The sequence below is a fragment of the Lactuca sativa genome, chromosome 6 (genome assembly GCF_002870075.4).
Source record: "Lactuca sativa cultivar Salinas chromosome 6, Lsat_Salinas_v11, whole genome shotgun sequence".
Lineage (NCBI taxonomy): Eukaryota > Viridiplantae > Streptophyta > Magnoliopsida > Asterales > Asteraceae > Lactuca > Lactuca sativa.
Genome location: NC_056628.2, coordinates 178807112 through 178813016, shown reverse-complemented (window position 1 = coordinate 178813016; position 5905 = coordinate 178807112). Strand labels below are relative to the sequence as shown.

The window sequence follows — 5905 nt, the reverse complement described above, 5'->3', positions numbered from 1 at the left end:
TGTTTTTATGTTGCTATGAGTAGCTGAATCTAGCTACTCTTGTTTAGCTAGATGAAGCTTCTGACTTATGGATTAGCTTATTGATAATGGATTTTCTTAGATGGTAAATTGCTTGTGTTTGATTTGTTACTACCTAGCATGTTAATATTTGTTTCTTTAGTTACTTGAATCCAGGTTTTGTGTAGCTTAGTGATCACTAAACTGCATGAACTTGTTTACCTAGTGATTTAGTGAACATTGAATTGCTAGAGCTAGGATCGACCAAAATCCTAGATGGTAATTGAAGTAAATAAGTTTAGCTGTGCTAGAGAACATAAATTATGACTATAATTGTGTTTGCATAATCTTACATAGCAAATTCATAATCATAACTAATTTTGTGTTTAATTGTGTGACCATGCATAGTTTTACATGAAGAAGTTAATTATTGGTAATTTTAGACCTAAATTATTAATACAATATAAATTAGATAACCAACTTTGATAATCCATAATGGATAGCTAACCATAAAGAAGAAGTGGATTCGAACTAAACGAGAGTGTTTTTAGTAATTGATTGAATTTGAGTAAAGTTCGCCTGATCTTGTAAAATCAGATAAAACCCTTTTAAGCTTGTTAATAATTAGGTTAATTTAGTAGTAAATAGATTAATTGGTAACATCGTTCCCTGTGATCGACACCCGACTTACCCAACTATTCTATAATTCGACTAGGTACACTGCCTAGGTGCATTTTAGGTAGGTAAGTTAGTTAGGTTATAAATATTAAAATTAGTGGGTACTTTTGTGCACATCAAGTTTTTGGCGTCATTGTCGGGGAGCGGCATAGTTATTGTTTATTTATTTGCTTTTGATTAATAGATCCTTTTTGTGGGGTAAAACCTGCAAAAAGTTATTTTACCAAGCATAGTTTAATTTTTTTCAGTTATAGAACTCACGACGTGAGCCTATAGTCTCACGATGTGAATACCGTGAATTCTAGTTTTCTTTTATTTTTAGTTTATTTTAGTTCAGTTTTTTGTTTTTATTTTGTTTATTTTATAGGAGTTCATGACCAGAGGTTCCAACACACCTTTGGTGCCACCACTTGAGGATCCAGAGTCTGCCCTTCATAAAAAGAAAGATAAGAACATGAAAGAAGATCAAACACCAAAGAAGACACCCTTACAAGAACTTAAGTCAGTATTCTCAAAGAAGTCGGGGAAGAAAATGGAAGAGTCGAGTTCATCTTCAAAGAACAAAAACAACGTTGAAAACTTAGATCAAATACCTATCCCAAACGAAGCCGAATACGAATTCGAAGCCGATTTTGTTCCTTATAGAAGTGAACCCAAAGACGAGCCAAGAAACGAGATGGCAAACATTGAAGAAATGTCAATGGGAGCTTACAAGAAGCGAATTAGAGACGATGTTGGTGCGGGTTTAGTACAATCAGCCATTCCTACCACTGCCACATTCGAGTTGAAAGGAAATATCCTCACTACACTAAAGGATATTCCATTTTATGGAAAAGATCACGAGGATGCCTTTAAGCATCTCGATGAAGTTAATGACATTGCAGATTATTTCAATGTCCCAAATGTGAACAGAAATACCGTCTTACTAAGGATGCTTCCCGTTACTTTTAAGGGAACTGCAAAAGACTGGTTAAAAGCACTACCACTGGGTATAATCACTACATGGGCTCAAATGCATGAGCAGTTTTTAGATCAATTTTGCCCACCATCCAAGATAGCTAAACTCAAGAAGGCAATTTCCAACTTTGAGCAACAACCGGGGGAGTCATTATACGAGGCATGGGAGTGTTACAAAGGGTTGATAAGAAATTGTCCTCAACGTGATCTTAATGTTCAACAATGGATGTCTATTTTCTATGATGGGGTGAATGTTATGACAAGGCAACTCCTTGATTCTCAAGGACCATTGACAAACAAAAATCAAAGGGAGGTCAAGGAGTTAGTTGAAGAATTCGCAAAACACTCTCGTGAGTCCCACAACCCAAGACAAGAAGGCACAAAAGGAAGTGGAGGCACGCAGTCTGAAGAAATAGCTTCTATGATGGCAATTCTGAATAATATAGATCGAAGGTTGACACAAATGGACCAATCAATTTATGTAATCAAAGTTGGGTGTGAACGATGTAATGGTCCACACTTGACTAAATATTGCAACTTGGATGAGTATGGGAACAAAAGTGCTCAAGTTTGCTACTCGAGTGGGGATCAGTATGATGAAGACTGGAGAAAACCAAAGAAAGAGTGGCTATCATATGATGAATATAAGAAGAAAAAGGAAGAGAAATATAAGCAGAGAGGCCGAGGCTTCTATCAAAAAGAGCAACCACCAGCCGAGAAGAAAGTAGACTTGGAAAACATGTTGACCCAATTTATGGAAGCATTCGAAAGAAGACATGATGATACCGATGCAGTGCTAAAGGAACACATGAATATGACGAAAGAACAGCACAAAATGATGATTGACCAGCAAGCTTCATTAAGAAATCATCAAGCATCGATTCATATTTTAGAAGTCCAATTTGGTCAACTCACTACTTTGGTGAATAACAAATTATCTTCACAACTTCCCAAAAAGAAAGCTCAAACTCATGTTATGGCTATTGATACTGAAGAAAAGGAAATCTCTGAGTTTTCAGAGGCACTAGAAGTGGAACCAAAGCAACCCGATCCAAAGCCAAAGAAGCCAAAGCTCGAAAATGAAAACATTGTTGAAACACCAGACCCACGTCGTGAGCCCGGTCTGAACAGAAAAAGTCAGAATCCGTTCCTGCTTTTCGACCGCCTTTACCATTCCCGTCTCGAGCTAATCTTAGTCCACTAGAAAGGGAACATCTTGAGTTTATTCAGCAAATAAAGGGTATTCTTATTAATACCCCTTTTATCGATTCGCTTTCAAAAATTCCAGAGTACGCAAAGTTCCTACAAGATCTTGTAGACACCCGTCTGCAGTTGAAGAAGAACTCTAAGGTCATTCTTAGTGAACAAATCTCAAAAGTTGTATTAGGAGAGTTGCCTAAGAATAGGGGAGATCCTGGACGCCTCACTCTTCCATGTAAGTTTGGTAACAAGTTGAAGACTAATGCTCTAGCCGATTATGGGGCCAGCATAAATTTAATGGCTCATTCGATCAAAAGCTGAATGTTCAGAAAATGAAGGCTACAAAGATGACCATCCACATGGCTAATCATTCGGTGATGCACCCAAGAGGAATTGTAGAAGACATCCTTGTTAAAATTGGGAAGTTTGTTTTCCCTGTTGACTTTGTGATCATGGATATGAAGGAGGATGTAAATGTTCCAATCATTCTTGGTCGCCCCTTGCTAAATGTTGTTGGCGCTTTAGTTGATGTTCGTGAATCCAAGCTTACATTAAGGGTTGGTGATGATAAAGAAGATTTTGGAATACAAGATGGATTTCAACGATATGATGTTAAAGGTGAAGTGTTCAATATTGATGAAGATAATGAACTTGAAGAATTAGAAAGACTCATGGAGGAAGAAATCAAGACAACTAATCAAGTCAAACGCACTAAACCAAGAGCATCCGTTCTGTTTTTCGTTGAAGTCATTACCTACACAAAACCAACATCTTTGATAAGTGAGGAAAGTGAAGATGTGTTAAGTGATGAGGACGAGGCTACTTCCAAGGAGACGGTTCCAATGGTAAAAGAAGAGAAGGTCCTTATTAAGCTAAAGAAGAATGAAGAAAAATTGGGAACAAAAGGGACCAAAAGGAAGCTTAATATAGATGAGACAAAGGCTAAAAAGGAAAATTCAAAAAAGGCGTACAATCGAAGAGTCCAAGCATACAAGTGGCGATGGAAGGAGCAGAAAACCCAGGTGGTGATGGACTCATCTGAAGATTCAACATATGAACCATGGAGTCCGGCTCACGACTCCATCAAAAAGAAGTTCTTCTCGAGAGGCAAGCCAAGCTTGGTTTGTATTTTCTTTCTTTTATTTTTAGTTTTTTTTTTAGTTTTTGAGTAATAAATTGTATCATTTAATTCACTTTGTGCATAATGAAACATTTAAGTGTACGGTCAGGTTACTTAAGTGGTAATAAATTAGGAGGTTTAATTAATTAAAATTTTAAGTTTTAGTATCCAGACGAACTCACGACGTGAATTATTATGGTTCACGACATGAGTCTAGTATGACTTAAGGATTCCTTTTTAGGCCAATATATTACCCAATTCGTTAGCCTGATAGTAGTCCAGCCCGCTTAACCTTTAATTTGAATGACCCATCTGTATGGCCCAAACTGGACTCACGATGTGAATTCTTAGAATTCACGGCTTGAATTTTGAATACCACGGGACCACAGGTTAAAGACAGAATCCATTTGACCTAGTTCTTTTCTTTATATCCCACGAAGTGAACATGTTCCCCTGGTCGCCATCTTCGCAATTGCGGCCGGCATTCCTCCCATTTTCTTCTTGTGCTTACGTGATTCACCATTCTAGATAATTTAATCATCTTTACATTGTTTATTGCTAACTTATTTACTAGATTTAGGGGTTAAAGTTTGCATTTCACTTGAATATAAAAATCGATACCCTAAATCTGTGAATTTCTTGATGCATGTGTTTGTAATGAGTTTGAAATCGCCCTAGGAGTAAACCCCGTTGACATTGTTGACCCAATTTGGTTTTTACCTTGACCGATTCTAGTTTCTACATACGAACTCACGACATGAATTCTTAGGAATTCACGACGTGAATCCTGTCCAATTACAGTTTCATTTCCTATTTAATGTTAATATTTTGGGATGTTTTGTTGGTCTTGTTTTCTGTTTATTTTTGCAGCAACGGCTCCCAGGAGAGAAATTCCGACATGGGTGTCGCATTTGCACCCATTCTATGCTTTCCCAACTACCATGCCACAAGATGTTTTAACACGTCGTAAAAACAGGTTGGGGTGGCTATACAACAGGGAATTCGATGTTGCCCCTACAAATAATTGGGCAAGGCTAAGGGAGGTCAGAATCTTTGATAGGCTGTCTCCATTTCTCACAAAAATATTTTTGGGAAATGGGTTTTCGTTCACTTGCAAGGGCTGGCTTAATCTATTCGGTATTCAAGAGAGGGTGTATAAGGAATTGTGTGAGGAATTCTTTGCAACCGTGGCATTCCATGAGAATGTCCAAGACCCTACTTTTCCACAAGCCTTAGTTTTTAGACTCGGGGGTGAATATCGAGAGTGCAGTCTGATTGAATTTTCCTAGAGTACGGGGTTATACATGGCCCAGGAAGCTATGACTCCGGAATTTGCTATGTTTTTTAGGGAGGCGGCTCGAGACTATGAAAATCGGGCCTCGAGGATCGCTTTGTGGAACAACATTGCATCCGGAATATTTAATTTCGGACTGTCACCCGAGAGCAGCATACGATCACGCATTCACCGCTTGATACACCGATTCATCACTTTCTCCATCAACCATAAACACCATGGGGATAAGGTCACGAAGCAAAATTTATTCTTTTTATGGTGTATTTTGCAGTCGGGAGTGTGCTGTAACATTCCTTATTTTCTGGCCCGCTATTTAGTGGATTCGGCTGCAAGTCCTCGTCCCGGAAGCCCTATCTGTGGGGGCCATTTCATCACTCACTTGTCCCGTTCTTATGGTTTAATTGTTCCCGACCTTACCCGCTCTTCGACTTGCAAGGCGGAGAGCGATTTTACCATGGGATACTTGTAGACAATGCGGGTTGTTTAGAATTTTGGATTTCATTGGGGAATTATGCATACTGATGAGGAAGGTGATGGTGGTGAGCACCGTAGTGGACAGAATGAGCAGCAACCACAACCGAGGCCTCGAAGGAGGAATGTGCGCGGATGAGGAGAGAGAGGACAGTCTATGCATCGATCTGCACCCATGGGAGGACCAC

General features: G+C 38.8%; 1 non-coding gene across 1 annotated transcript; it reads right to left on the bottom strand.

Annotated features, from left to right (window-relative positions):
* Nucleotides 1-1735: 1735 nt before the first annotated feature.
* On the bottom strand, nt 1736-1842 carry LOC111891451 (small nucleolar RNA R71). Its single transcript, XR_002850198.1, has one exon. It is a non-coding gene; the product is annotated as a small nucleolar RNA R71 (small nucleolar RNA).
* Between the last annotated feature and the right edge of the window lie 4063 nt (nt 1843-5905).